The sequence below is a fragment of the Myodes glareolus genome, chromosome 22, assembly GCF_982192425.1.
Source record: "Myodes glareolus chromosome 22, mMyoGla1.1, whole genome shotgun sequence".
In the NCBI taxonomy this organism is placed as follows: Eukaryota; Metazoa; Chordata; class Mammalia; order Rodentia; family Cricetidae; genus Myodes; species Myodes glareolus.
The window spans coordinates 44,242,136-44,257,499 of NC_142047.1; the positions used below are offsets into that span (position 1 = coordinate 44,242,136).

Here is a 15,364-nt window from a genome sequence, read left to right on the forward strand (position 1 = left end):
AAGTGATTGGCAAAGCTGGCTAATATAGTGTGTAGCTGAGGTGACTATTGTGTTTGTCAGCACTGGCATGCTTTATATACGGGACATATAGCCCCGAATTTGTGGAAGGGGCAGTACCCATCTTTGATCCTAGAAAGTGCCTAGAAAATATGTCTGTGTGTGTGCGTCTGAAGAGATCTAACTTCAGGGGGAAACCCTTTTTGAGTGTGAATGGCACAGCCCCGTAAGCCCAGATGAAATAAATGGCGTGGGGGGAGACTGCCTAGAGCACCAGCCTTCCCTCTCTCTGCTTCCTGACTGCCAGAGTGTGGACTGCCCAGCCAGGACAGACTGAAACCTTTGCCTTGGCCTTCTTCTGGAATCTAAAGAAGCCATTCCTCCCCTTTAAAGTGTTGGGTATTTTGGTCCCTGAGACAGAAACCTAACTCACACTCAGGGAGTGCTGTTTGGAATGAAAATACGGGTCAAAGCCCAAAAGTAAAGTTTTGATTTGGACAGAATGTGGCATTGCTTCTCTGTCTCTCCACTGACTGGAGCCAATCCCACATGCAAATGGGGAGCTGGTGGGAAGCAACTTACCAAGAGGACTGCGAGGAGTGGTTTAGACTGACTTGGAGATGGTCTAGGAGTTTCAAGGACATAGGTTTACTGGAGACAGACTTCCCACGCCAATCAGATCCCACACATCCCTCCATTGCAATTTGAATGTGAAATGACACCCATGGGCTTGCAGGTTTGAACACTTGGTCCCCAGGTAGCACTGCTGTTCGAGAAGGCTATGGACCTGCTAAGAGGGGGGGCCTTCCTAGAAGAGTGGGTCGTTTGGGGCGGGCCTTCAGCTTCTATAGCCCAGCCCCACTTCCTCTTCCGTCACTGCTTCCTGGGAGGAGAATCACGGTGCCAGCGAGCCTCCTGATCGCGCCACCATGCCTTCCCTGCATGCTGTCATCTCAGCGGCATCGCGGTGCCATTCGTGCCATGACCAACCATAGCCCTCTAGAACTGTGAGCCAATACATACCTTTTCTCCTCAAAGTTGTTCTCGTCACGGTATTTTATCAGAGCAGCATTAAAGAGACTTAAGACACCTTCCCTACTTATTTAATATTGGAATTGGCAATGAGGATGCAGGCATTAGCCTGGCGGATGGTACATGCTTGCCATCCCTGTACTTGGAAAACAGAGCCAAGAAGGCTACCCTGGGATAACATAGTCAGTTCTTAGACAGTTTAAGCCGTCTATTGCTACTCTTTCCTCAAAAATAATAAATAAACAAGAACAATGAAAGAGAAGTCGGCCCCAGCAATGGAGAGGTCTCTGGCGGCCCTGTGCCCCAGCAGTAGCCCCAGCAAAGAGGAGTAAACAGGTAAGACGAATGAGCGATAGGAAGGGCCCAGGGTTGCAGAGGGCGACAAAACTATCTTGGAATCTTGTTCTAAAGGAACAAGAAAAACTTGGAGGTTTGACAAGGCTGGACTGTTCTTGAAGGGATGTATGTATGTCTCTGTGATGGGACACATGGTGAGGGTCTCAGAGGCAGCCATCTTCTTTCTGCCCTGTGAGAAGAGACTGTCTGGGATGCATGACTTCCTGTTGCTTTCCTGACCCATACAATGAAGACCACGAGGTTTACTTTGTAGGACTGCTCTCTCTGAGGACTCAGCACCGCCCCTGAGACAGCGGAAGTGCTCAAACGAGGGTAGTCACAGACCAGTGAAATGACTCAGAGGGTGCTGCCCCCAAGCCCAGCGACATTCCTGGGACCATCAGGTAGGAGAGAACCGACTCTGGCAAGTTTTCCTGGGACCTCCACATGTGCACCCTCAAACAGTGGATTCCTTGCACGTAGGCTTCCTGGTGTGCGTGCTGTGACCCGTTGCAGGCTCTCCCCACCTGTCAATGCACCTGCACCCTGTCGAAATCAGAGACCACAGTTAGTTTGCTCAAAGCAAGTCCCACAAGTGAATGAAGCTTAGGCAGCCTAGCCAAGCCCTGGCAGAATCCTCAACAGACACAACTTCCAGACTTGAATTCCAGGGTCCCAGTTTCTGGTCCAAAACTTTTGGCAGGTAGACATGCAGATGCTTCATAACTCAGAAAACTTGAAATTTCAGACGAAAAATTTAAAACAGCAGCATGCTTCATGTTCTTGAATATGACCGGGATCAGCATCCATATGGCTCTTGAGTAAATGCTGCCCTGAATCCCGTCACTCCAAATAAAGTTTTACTTATATAACTGTGTGAATGTGTCCCTCTGTTTGCAGTTTGTTCGTAGCTGCTGTTGGCCAACCTGGCAGAGCTTAGTGGTCAGAATGGCAACCATAGACCCACAGAGCTTTAATTATTTCCTACCTGGCTCTTTGCTGAGTTTGTGTAATTTAGCACCCCTGGAGACAGCATCTTGCAATTAAACATAAGAATATCTGTGCATCAAAATGAATTCCACTCTAGACAGTGTTTGGTGCTGAATGGTTAGATAAAGATCTTCCTGTCTAGAGAATTTCTTGGGGTTCATATATTCCCTTTCGGCTTTGGGGTTGTGGAAAGATAGATGCATTAAAACAGTGAAAATGGAGAAGACTGGGTTTTTTTATTCATGCATGGTTATTTATGTTGTAAATTATAGAAGAATGGAGATGTGGCAGGTTCAGTGGAAAGGAAGCTAAGATCAATTACCCTTCAAAATGGGCCTCATTAAGAGAGTAAAACCCCACTTGTCACATCTTAAAGACACCTTTGGTTTGATCTGGAACTGGCTCCCTGAGGCATCTCCTGTGCTCTGGCTGGAGCAGAGGTGACAGGTCACCTGGACCACACCGGATACCTAATTAAGAATGCGTGTCTTATTGAAGGCTTCTATGTCATCGGTGAAGCTAAGCACTGGAGAATGGGCCCAGCACATCGTGATTTCAGTCTCTTGGTTTCAAGGTAGCATGTTGGGGGTGATGACAAAGGCACAGGCAGATGAAAACTGCCTGTTTTTGTCCAATTCCAGTGACTGCAGCTTCCTGGATTCTGAGACCTGTAGGCAGTGGCTGGGGTGGCTGGAAGCAGCCACTCCCCTGAAGTCGCTCGCACATCGAGGTCAGTGCTTTGCCACTGAGCGACATCGCCAGGCTGGCATAGTTGTCCATTAAATTCGTGTTTAGATTTTCCCTTTCTATGGCTCTTAGAGATGCTCGGTTTAATCAGTCAAGATTTATTTAATACTCTCTCAGTCTGGGCTGAGTGCTTCTTATATTTCCGCCCCAGTTTCGCCCAAGGAATAGAAGGCTAATGTCTGGTAATTCAGAAGCAGGGAGTGTGTTCTCTGTCTGGGTACTCTGCTATCTGTGTGTCAGATCATCTGTACAGGTTTTACAGTTTTAAATGAAACATGCATATTCCCAGTATATAGGATGGCGCTAGCTAAGCAATAGCTTTATCCAAGTGCTGTATGGATTATACATTGTTTCACGTAGCATAGCCACTCCTAAAGGCACACATAGGCACTCCTAGGTGTCACATCCCATGTTCCAGGACCTAGTGTACAGTTGGAGTAAAGCTAGTCATTGAAGAAAATGGAGAAAGTGTCATCTAAGGAAGCCAAAGAGATAATCTTCTAGAACATTACCTTAGGGGGCTGCAGAGATGTCTCTTCAGTCAAGAAAGAACATGTACTGCTCTTATAAAGGACCTGAGCTGCTGAGGACATGAATTCAGTCCACACTCATGTCTGGTGGCTCACACCTGCAGGCAACCCCACCTCCAGAGGATCCGATGCCTCTGGCCTCTGAGGGCCCCTGCACTCATGGGCACGAACCCACACAGAAACACACAGACCTACACATAATAAGAAACAAAACAAATCTCTAAAGGACGAAGGAGTCTTCCATTAGCCTCTCCCCACCTCCGGCTAGGATTCTTTACTTTGTCTCTTCCATAGGGAAGGCATTGATGACAGCTGTCCTCTGCTTTCTCTTGGTACGTGTGAATGTTACATGCCCATGCCCGCATGGATGTGCGCATGTGCACACACACACACACACACACACACACACACACTTCCTCCAAAAGAACAGTATATAAATAAGTAGGATGTTCATTATAATTTCTCCTTTGGGGTTACCATAGCAGAAGGCCTTAGACTGATGACTTAAAATCCACACAAAACTGCATCTCACAGATGTAGAAGCTGCAGCATCCAAAGCTGCTTTTTGGGCTGCCTACTTTCTGGTCTGCGTTTGCTCACTCCTGCCATTTCCTCACAGGGAGGGGGAAGAGAATGTGCTTCCGGTTACTGTATGCTACAATAGATGTTCTTCCCATTTCCGGAGGCTCCACCCTCATGAACAAATTACCTTCCCTACTATCGTCTGTGCAGAGAGTTAAGATTTCAATAAGGAACTGGGGGTGAAGGGGAGCCAGAGCACAGTCAGTTTTCATGGGGTTCATTCTGTTGTAATAAGAGACCCCAGTAGACATGATCTGAGACGAACTGGACCTGGAGGGGATGACACCACCTTGGCAACCTGTCCTGACGTGTGCACAGCCAGATAAGTACCACTTCATTCCTGTTTAAAATGGTTGTCGTGAGACTGGGAGTAGAACTCACTGGGTAGAGGACTAGCCTAGCATACAACCCTTTGTTCAGCCCTCAACTCTGCATTAAACCATATGGGGTAGCCCTTGCCTCCCAGCCTAGAAATCCAGACCTAGGATGGTGGAGGCAGGAAGATAAGATATTTAAGGTCATCTTCAAATATATTGGGAGTCAGAGGCCAACCTAGGATACATAAGACCCTGTCTCAAACAAAAAAGTAAAGGAAGGTAGTCAGCCCTGTGGATCTGCTGACTGACCCACTCTCCTGGAACTCCTTCCTACTCAGAGCAGTGGCTCCTAGTCATCTCAGGTGGGGTCGTTAGCATCCAGGTGAGGCGGATCTGTGGGTTTCTTCAACTCTTGAGTCTCTGTATTCTGAGGGGATCTAGAGAGAATCCCTATGCCCAAGATATGAGTGTTCCTGTCACATTCTGTTCTCAATGGGTCCTAGCCCATCCTCCCAGCCCCAGGATGTGTGTTTGTGTGTGTGTCTGTGTGTGTGTGTGTATGTGTTGGTGTATGTGTGTGTTGGTGTGTGTATGTGTGTGTGTGTTGGTGTGTGTGTGTATGTGTGTGTGTCTGTGTGTGTGTATGTGTGTGTGTATGTGTTGGTGTATGTGTGTGTGTTGGTGTGTGTGTGTGTGTGTGTGTGTGTGTGTGTCCCTTTTCCTCTGGACTACCGTGGACTTCTTGTCCATCAGCCCCAACATGGTGATGCCTCCGGTATCCTCGGAACTTAGTGCATGATTGTTTGGATGGTAGGATGAAGGAAGCTGTCTTATATTTTGACATTTGTGTCAATGAGCACATCAGTCTGTCTTTGTTCAGCCGCTTTTTATGTGCATAGTGCTCATCTGTGTAGCAAACTTTCCTAAAGGATAAAGATTTGTGACTCTCTGCGTGTTTGAGGAGCAGTTAGTCTTGGAGGTGTGAAGTGACTGATCTGAGCGCAAAGGCCCGAGCAAGGCTCTTACCCTACAGCTCTCGGTGTTGGAAGCCCTCCATCTGCATTGGGAGGTGAACTGGCTGTTCTCCTCCCAGGGTTTGTATCCGTCAGCTCAGGCTACATAAGAAGAAACAGAACAGAAATGTTTTTTCTCACAGGACAGAGACCACGGTATTGGTCTTTTCTGAGCCCTCTTTCCATGACTTGCCGATGGCCATCTTTTCCTTGCAACTCCACAGGGTCCTTCTGGTATCTGTCATGCAATCTCCCCTTTCTCGAATGACAGCAGTCAGACTAGATTTGATGTTACCCCCTTTGAATCATCTCCTTAAAGGCCCTTGTGCCAGTGCATGGCATTGGGCTGTCCTGGGATGATGAACACGAGATGGCATGTGATTCAGCTCCTGCGATCAGAGCAAGCTCAGTGTGTAAGCAGGTGACAAAGCCAGAGTTGTTGTAGCTGCGTAAATGCAAACATAGTGAGCCTGGACAACCCTCCTCATCCCCACCCTCCCCCCGCTTCCTCCATCAAAAGTCAGCCTGTCAAGAGGAGGCTTGGAGTCACTTCCGTGGGACGTGATCTGGTCAGTGACCTAACACTCAGGAGAGAACCTTTTCCTGATACCTCGGCTGTGACCTGTATGTCTCTTCATTCAGTTGAGAAGTACAAGCTAGAGAAAGAGACGACCCGAATGTGGCTCTTACAGACAAGCTCTTATCTGGGCTGCTGTCAGCGCAAAGCAGCGCTTCTCAACTCTTTATCCAAGTGTAATTCAAACAGGAAAGGCAGTCATTGAACAGCCTCTGCTTGCCGGAGTAGCCCGCATAATGGAAGACATTCTGTGATTTTCAGTAACTTCAGTAGCCTAGCAGCCTTTGTGTGCCCACTTCCAGCTGTCCTGCAGTTTCTAAACTCTCATTCCTGGTTCTCTTTGCAAACATAAAGGCCGAGTAAAAAACTGAAACAAAACCCAACATCCCTGTGCCTTATCTTCATCTCGACTTTTGTTTCTTTGTTCCTGGAACAGTATTTCTGCTGCTTCTCTAGTCTGAAGCTTGCTGTATAGCCCAAGCGTCTCAGTAATCCTCCTACCTGGGTCTCCCAAGTACTGGGATTGTACACCTAGAACTCTCTCGGTGGTCTTTACTCCCATGGACACATCTCCACTGTCTGTTCACCACGTGACAAAGGGAAGATTTGTGGCTAACCTCGGTGTCACCTTCCTCCTCTGTCCAGTACAGGAGAGCATCTATCGCTGGTGCTATGCTCAGAATACTCAGGGCAATGTGAGCTAGCCCAGGACAGCAGACTTAGGGGCTGATGATAAGAAAGAGGAAGGCAGAATGATGTGGAGTCTGGCAATGAGGGAGCTGAGAATCTACCCTCATGTGGGGACCATGGACTGTGATCACTGGGTCTTCAGATCAGACATTTGCCCAGGCTCTGAAGGGGACAGGCCCAGGACTTCCTGCCAAGTCCCTGCAGTTGCGAGGGTATATGATTCCTAGATGGAACCTCAGATCAGACTGAATGCTTTGGTTTCTATAATTTTTCTTTGGGCTCCCGAGTCTAGAACTTCCTATAACAACTTGAAAGAAACAGCATGCTTGGAACATTCGAGACCCTGACTTTTTTAACCTAAAGGGGGAGAACAACCATGTTGTTGGGACAGGTGGCTTTCTCAGGTGTCCTGTCCTAACCAGACAGTAGGCGTCAAGGCAGTGTGGGGCAGTTTCCCATTCTGTCCTAGCACCTCATCTTGGACTCTTGTTCCTTGACAAGTTTACATTTGGTCTCATGTTTTAATATTTATCAGTGCACTTCCGGCGTCATTCACACTGTGCAAGAGTTGATTTGTAAGAAATATGTTTTGGAAAGTTTTTGTACACTGGTGTTGGGAAAACGCATATTTGCATAGAAATCATCTTTCGCCAGCTCCACTTTCCCAGTGTGTCACATTTATAAATATCACTACTGGGAAGACATAATTTTGGCTACGGATTTCCTCTCCAGGTTGTTTCCTCCTCCATTTATCATGTCCCGGCCACCAGGCACCACTTTTACTTGGTTGGGATTTTGTTTCTGAGCAATTTATTTGCGCAGATTATGTTTTTGAAGAACAAAGCAACTCCCGTATCTTACTATAATTTTTTAAGCAGCAAAATTTCCAAGTACAGTCATCCCAACAAAAGAATGTCTAAAGGCTCTCTTTCTGTTGAAGGGAGGGCACCGGACAGGGTTTTCGCCTCTAGCCTATCTATCCTTCCACTTTCCCCTTGGTCCGCGTGTGTCTCTGACGATGCACAGTTTTAATAGGCAGGCAAAGGGTAGCTCGGAAACCAGGCAGGCTCCACTGACCCCTGTGAAGGTGCCGTGGTGTGACACATTAAAGCTAACGGCCAGAATCAGGCCGCTGGGCTCAGCTCAGTGGCATGGGGCTTGAGTGGCATTTTACTCCACTTGACTGAGCACCCCATTATCTGATGGTGATTTCTGTTCCCCCATCTCCCTGGTCATCTCCTGCCTGCCCCTCACAGCTCCCTTGTTTCTTTCCTTCCTTTTCCCTCAGCTCCTTTCTCTGCCTCTCAAATCTCCCCTACTGACTGCCTCTCTTTCCCCCTTGACTTTCCTTATTCTTCTTAATTTTTCTGTCTCATTTTTTCCTCAGCCAACACCCACATCCCTCTTGTAATGCCATCTTCCAACATTTGCCTGATGGCTTTTCATGTCTTATAATGTTCTCGCCAGTATTGATTATACTTGGTAGTAGGCTACATAGGAGATTTTTATACATTTTTCACAGATGATGTGTTTGGAATATATTCCCCCTCAAACCTCCTATCTTCTTTTTGCCCACCCCCCATCCCCTAAACAATGGCACTTGTAATTTCATGTCAAATATTCATACATAGTTTCATGTCTCCATACCAAATCTAAGATCCCAAAACGAGAGATAGCATTCAATATTTGCCTTTCCAAGACTGACTTTATCTGGTAATCTCCAGCGGGCCCCTCCCTTCATTTGTGATAAGCATTCCCTTGCAAACAACAGGACTTGATTTTTCTATGTGCTGGAAAAGGTCGCACTGTGCATATAGATCATGTTTGCTCTGTCCGTTCTTCTGTTGGTGCACACCGCACACCTGTTGGGTTCTACAGTTTAGCTATGGTGACAGGCGCTGTGGTGGCCGGCTCTGCAGTCAACCCTGCCGTGCAAGCATCTCTAGGGTAGGTTGAACTTGGACTCCTTGCAGTACCACTGAGTGGTGTGTCTATTTGGGATAAACATGAGACCCTGTATGTTGTTTTACTTTGTTTGGGACAGGGTCTCTTTATTATGTAGCTCTAGCTGTGAACTTGATATGTAGACCAGGCTGGCCTTGAACGTGTCGAGATCATAGTACTTGCTTCCCAAGTACTGTGATTAAAAGTGTGCACCACCACACCTGTCATGATTCTGTCTTTTCCTCGCCTCTTTCTCCTTGTAGTGTCTGCATAAGCCGTTGCTCACAACTGAAGTGATTCTGACCACACTGACGGCAGTTTTAGAGGTGAACTATAAACTGTGTCTCCTTCCTCCCAAAGTGTCCCCTTAGATACCCTCCTCTTGGTGCTCCTCTTGGGTGGTCCTCTCCCCTAGAGACTTATTCTAACCTGCAAGTATGAAAAAGATGGTGTCACTTCCTGACTCAAGCTGTACCCTCTGACAAAGAGCGTGGATCTTTCAAATGTAATAATGGAGGCCCCGAATCAGACATGCTGAAACGAGAGAGGAGCCGTAAAGAACACCTGAGATCAGAGCCGCTCTGCTGCTGACTGTGCAGAAGGAAGCTGCCCTGTTGTGAGAGGCCCACCTACAGAGGCTTCTGGAAAGTAGAGTGACTCAGAGACGACAGGAAAATTCTGCGGGGACATTAGTGCTATAACCACAGTGGAATGAACACCGTGGAAACCTTGCTGGAACAATGCTTAGTGCCTTGTGTTAGACACTTTTTTTGTTGCTGTGTCCAAGAACCTGACATAACCTAATGGAGGGAGGTTCTTGTTGGCTTGGGGTTTCAGAGGGACCTGTTCGCGATGGGTAACCCTGTGGACTTGAGCAGAATATCATAGCAGCAGGAACTTTTGACAGAGGAGGGGCTTGTCAAACAGGAAGCAGCTAAGGGGGAATACAGAAAGTGGCCAGGGCAGATCTAGCTCCTAAGAAACCATCTCCCTCCAGCTAGACCCCACCTGCTATTTTTCTCCATCTTCCAATAATGCTGAGGATATTAGGAATCCATCAAGGGATTGATCCATTGATGAGATGAGCACATTTAGAATACAGTCATCCCCCATGACTAGAAACTAAGACTCCAGCATAAGAGAGTTCAGGAGTTACCGTGTGTGCAGACTGTAATGCCCCCGTGAGACCACAGCCCCAGCAGATGACTGGTTTTCTGCCCAGGTAAGAGTCCAGCTCAGCCAGCTGCCCTTGTGTTAACCAGCATTGAGAGAGTACATCCTACACAGTACTGGCTTTCTTTGACATTTGACTACAGAACTTTAACTTTCTCAGCCATCAGAACGTGATCTCCTAAAAATAACTGCAGTATTCCCTGCTTTTATCTGTGGGGGGTACATTTCAAGATGCCCAGTGAATGCCTGAAATCGCAGAAAGTACAGCACTATATATCCTGTTTCTGCCTTACATACACACCTTTGATGAAGTATAGTTAGTAACTCAGGTACCATAGATATTAAAAGAAAAAAGAAATGATAAAATAGAATAATTGTAATGATGCACTGTAACAGAATGACCAGCATCACTCATTTGCTCTGGTAAATTATTAAGTACAATAAAGGTGATGGGAAGATTTGCACTGTGATACCTACGGTAACAGATCTAAGTGACCAGCAGGCACTGTGGTATATACAGTGTGGATACTGTGGTAGTTTGAGTGAGAATGACCTCTACAGGCACATATATTCAAATAATTGGTCCCCAGCTGGTAGAACTATTTGGGAAGGTTTAGGAGGTGTGGCCATAATGAAAAAAGAGATAGGTTACTGGGAGTAGACTTTGAGGTTTCAAAAGCCCATGCCATTCCCAATTAGCTCTCTCTGCTTTGTGCTTATGCATCAAGATGTAGGCTCTCAGTTATTGCTCCAGCACCATGTTTGCCCCCTGCCTGCTACCATGCTCCCCAGCATGGTGGTCATGGACCCTAATCCTCTGAAACTGTGAGCTAACTAAATGCTATCTGTCTTTCTGTCTATCTGTCTGTCTATCTCTATCTATCTATCTCTCTCTCTCTCTCTCTCTCTCTCTCTCTCTCTCTCTCTCTCTCTCTGTGTGTGTGTGTGTGTGTGTGTGTGTGTGTGTGTGTGTTCCCTTAGTCATGGTGTTTTAGCATAGCAATAGAAAAGTAACAAAGACAGATACACCAAACGAAGAAGTGATTCATGTCCTGGGAAAGATAGAAGAGAATCGTGAGAGGCAGCACCCAGTTTAAAACTTATGATCTGGTTATTTCTGGAATTCTGCATTTACTGTACTCCAGACCATGGCTGACCCCTGGTAACTGAAGTAGTAGAAACGTGTTGGATAAATGGAGAGCTCCTTTGTGTGTTGTATTAGAAGGGTCCATCTCTCAATGAAGGAAATAATACACAATATTAGGTTTCACATGGGCCTTCTTTGAATTTATGTCTCCCTGCAGAGTCACGGTTCTGCATCCTACAATGCTATCAAAAAATAGCTCAGGGGACCCCAGATGAGCGAAGTCTAGCCTCCCCAGGTTACCTCGAAACCTACTGAGGAGAAAGAAGGTGACGTTGTGGTACCGACTGGGCTGCCCATTTTATAGACGAGAAAAGTAATACCCACCGCATCTCACGCACAGAATACCATCCAAACCCTCTGCTGGAATCCCACTGACCTAACAGGCTGTGTGTTGCTTAAACTTGAGGAGCAAGGCAAGGGATGGCTGATGTGAACCTGAAATTACACAGGAGCCTCTGTCACCCTGTCTCGTTTACTTGTTTCATTTTTGTTTGCTGTTTTATTTCCCTGCCTGGAACTGCCGTCCCTTTGAAAGTGCCCTGGGTATCACATAGCAGAAAGTGTGCATTTCCAACTGGGAAGGCCCGATGGGCTGTGTGGTACTCTCGGGCTCCCCAGCTCACCCAGCCCTGATGGTCTCTGTGCTCCTTGCTTTGTCACCACCGAAACGGGGTGACGAATCCAAGGGTCTTCTTTAGCGCACACTAACTTCTTCATCGCGTTAGGACCGAGTCAGGACCTTGTCCCCCTGCTGTGAGAAAGCCATCCAGAACTTTCCCCCTGCAGGACTATAGCGTTAATAGCTTCTACGTGGTTCTTATTTTTGGCTGTTTCTGTGTAAACAGACTAATCTAATAGCATGCTGAACCCATCTAACTTGGCAGAATTCCAGAAAAATCACTCATTTCTATGGCAAGTTGGGATGCCAAAAGAGGGGGGGAACCCCCTCACTTTCATTGCAGAAAGATTTCTCTTAAGGTTGCCTTTCGTGAACATAACGTGTCCATCATCTGGAATTCTCTGACAACCCAACTGGAAATTAGGGATCGCAGAAAGGTACAACGGGGACCTGGACGGTGCTGTCCCCTGTGCAGTTTCTGGCTTGGGTCTGTTTACCCAATTGGAACGGGCATCATATGAGCATAGCTTCGAGTGCTGGCATGGTTGTAAAAGTGGGTGCTCACCTGGCAGAAATGCTCCCGAGCCCCCATTCATTTCCCCTCAAAGACTGCATCGTGGGCATCCGCAATCCAGTCCCTAAGAGGCCCTGCCAGCTCCAAGTTTGGCCTCTGTGTGGAACAGGAGCTTGTGTGGGGGACAAGGTGTGCTGCAGCTGCTTCCACGTGTTGCTATTTATACACCATTGCAGGGTCAGACGGGTCTGTGCAGATGGTTCCAGGTTTTCCTTGGCCACTAATAGGAGTGGACTAAAGGCTACCCAGGCCGCCTTCACCTACAGCAGCCTCTATCCTTGTAATTGACTCTGATTCCTACTGCTGCCGGGAAATGGCAGATGACCTGTTAAGAGTCCATCTTTTTTTTTTTTTTTGCCAAAGAAAGTTCACCAATTCTAGTCTGCCTGAGGCCCTAAGCAATTAGGAGTCACAGGTGACACAGCCGGTAAACTTTGTCCCTTGTGTGGGCTTCAGAGATGATCTAGCGACAGACTTGTGCTATGGGCTACTCTTTAGCTCCACGGCGTGGGGACTTCCTCCTCTCTCTGAAATCTGCAAGAGGGAGCCTGATCTTTGCTCAGAGCCCCCACGATGCTACAGTCTATGGCGTTCGTGACTCTCCTGATTCTCTCTTACACCAAAGCACAGTTTCTCTCCAGTGACCCCCTCGGAACCCTAGTCTCAGACCTTGTACTAACATGCTACTGATAATACCAACCATCGTGCCATTGGAAGAAACCCTTTGCAGCTCAGATGCAAGAAGACAGACCTCTGAGGTTAGACCTCAGGCTGCGACAGGTCTCTCTCTGTGCCTGCGCCTTAGCCTCTGTTCCCCCCACAGGATTTAGCCCCATCTTTTCATAGTGGGATGTGATTCTAGCTTTTGTTTCCATTTTTTTTCTTGGAGCATGTTTTGTTTTGCACATCTTTCCCCACCCCGCCATCCTACCCACACGCAGGTCACGATTGTTATCTCAGCAAAATTGTTTTGCCTTTGTAAACCCCCTTCTAGGGCCACTGAGATATGTCAGTGGGTAAAGGCACTTGCCACCAAGCCTGATGACTCCAGTTTGGTTCCTGGGAGGAGAGAACAGACTCTTAGGAGTTGTTTTCTGACCTTTATATACATTCCATGGCATGCAAGCACACAAACAAATAAGTATAGTAGCAATAGAACAAAAACAGTAACAATCACCAAATTTCTCTTTCTAGAAGTCAGAAGTAATGGGACATGCCTGTAACCTAGCACTTGGAAGCTGAGGTGGGAGGATCCTGAGTTCATGGGCAGCCTAGATTACACAGGGACACCCTGCCAAATATGGAATAAAATCAAACAGCCGTACCAGGATAATAAGCAGCGTCAGTGAGTTCTCTCCTTTAATATTTCCCTTTGTAATTCTGGGTCAGTTTTTTCCTCTGTGTATTTGCAAGATTTCTCCTCTAGAACTGGCCATGCCACACAGCCGGGTCTCTAAGTACCAAGTGAGTCAAAGACATTTCAGACATTTCAGTCTCTGACCTGGTTGCTTAGTTTGACTGAGTCCCCCGCCCTCCCCCGCCCCCTTACACATCATCATCTTCATAATGAGGCCTTTGGTTCTTCTGCTGTTCTCTGAACAATAGCCCCAAATGCAGCCCAAAGGTCTACAGTGACCCCATACTAATCATGGAACAATCCCATGCTAATCTTGGAACAATTGACGAGGGAAAGGAAAAACCAATGAGAACTGGACCCAGAGAAAACGAACGATAATGACTGGGAGGCCAGAAGGGCCTGGATAACGAAGAGAAACTGGGGGGAAAAGAAATAAGCAACTTCAATCAGAACTCCTGGGCAAATTCTGCGCCATATAATTAAATTCACGATTAAAAGAAATATATATAGGAGAGAAAGTGGGGACTGTTAAGTGGACCTCTCCTTTCTCTTCCTCCTCTCTGGTCCCTTTTGAACCCAGCGCCTCTCACGTTAGGTAAGCACTGTATCACTGAGCTCCGCAGTAGGGCCCATTTCATCTTGACGCGGGTGTCTGCAGGAATCTAAGGTTCGCGGAAAGCAGTTTCTGGTGTGCTGAGCTCCGTCCACCTTAGTCCACACGAGTGCTCGGATTCAGGGAGACAAACATCCTTTAGACTTGACACCCCACATCTTCAGGCTCATTTCCTGTCTTCACGGTTGCCCATTATGAACACTCCTGACAAACCGGCGTATGTACTTGGAGAGAGATGTGAGTGGTACTTGGGACCAGGATCTGAGAAGAGGGACTTAATGAACAGCCATGACTCTAGGCCTAAGAGTTTTCTCAGGACGGCTCATAGCTATCCTCCAGGAGAGTGGGGTCCATTCTTTTCATTAAGCGCATAAGAGAAAAGGCTAGAAGCCCCTCCTTTTTGACAATCTCCATAAAGTCAACATTTCCAGAGATTCTCCTGTTCCTGCTAAGTGGTGGTGAATCCCTCATCAGCCCCCTCTACGTTTGATTGGAATACAGAAACCAAAGTGTTTTAGTTTGTTCTTCTACTCCTGAGATAAAATACTCTGACCAGAATGAAGCAACATGGTAGCAGGGGGCTGGGGGGGGGGGAGGGGGACGGCATGGGGTTTCTTTCATCTTATAATTCCCAGGTCCTAATCTCAGAGAGAAGTCCAGGGAAGGAAGTTAACTCAAGAACTTGGAGGCAGGATCCAAGGAAGGCTACTTAGTGGCTCTTCCTCGGCTCATGCCTGTGCCTGGAGCTCGCCCTCCTAACAGGAGTGCAGCTTCTGAAGGCTAAGAACCATGTTTTCCTCCTCTTTTGTATGCCTCTCCATGCAAGGATAATTACACAGAAAAGGCCCAAAAATGGTTGTTGTTGGAGTTATTCCAGCTTCTTTTTTTCCCTCTCTCTCTCTTTGTCTAGAACTTCACAAAATAAACAGCCCAGTTGCCCCGTGCACCGTGAGCATCCTGCTGGAATGGAATTTCACTGTTTCCAATTGGGGGGCTTAGTTTTTTGGTTCCTAGTAAATCATGAAAGGAAGAAGCAAACCCCTTGGAGAAGTGTGAAGACCAAGGCAAGGACGAGCCAGCCACTTCCCTTCCCAGCTGGTTCCCTGAGAGATTTAGGGGCTGACTG

At 47.2% G+C, this 15,364-nt stretch overlaps 1 protein-coding gene across 2 annotated transcripts in view; it reads left to right on the top strand.

The window, feature by feature from the left end:
• The window catches only part of Wwox (WW domain containing oxidoreductase), an 898,633-nt gene that overhangs the window by 420,418 nt on the left and 462,851 nt on the right, over positions 1–15,364 (top strand). The gene's annotated exons all lie outside the window — the stretch shown is intronic.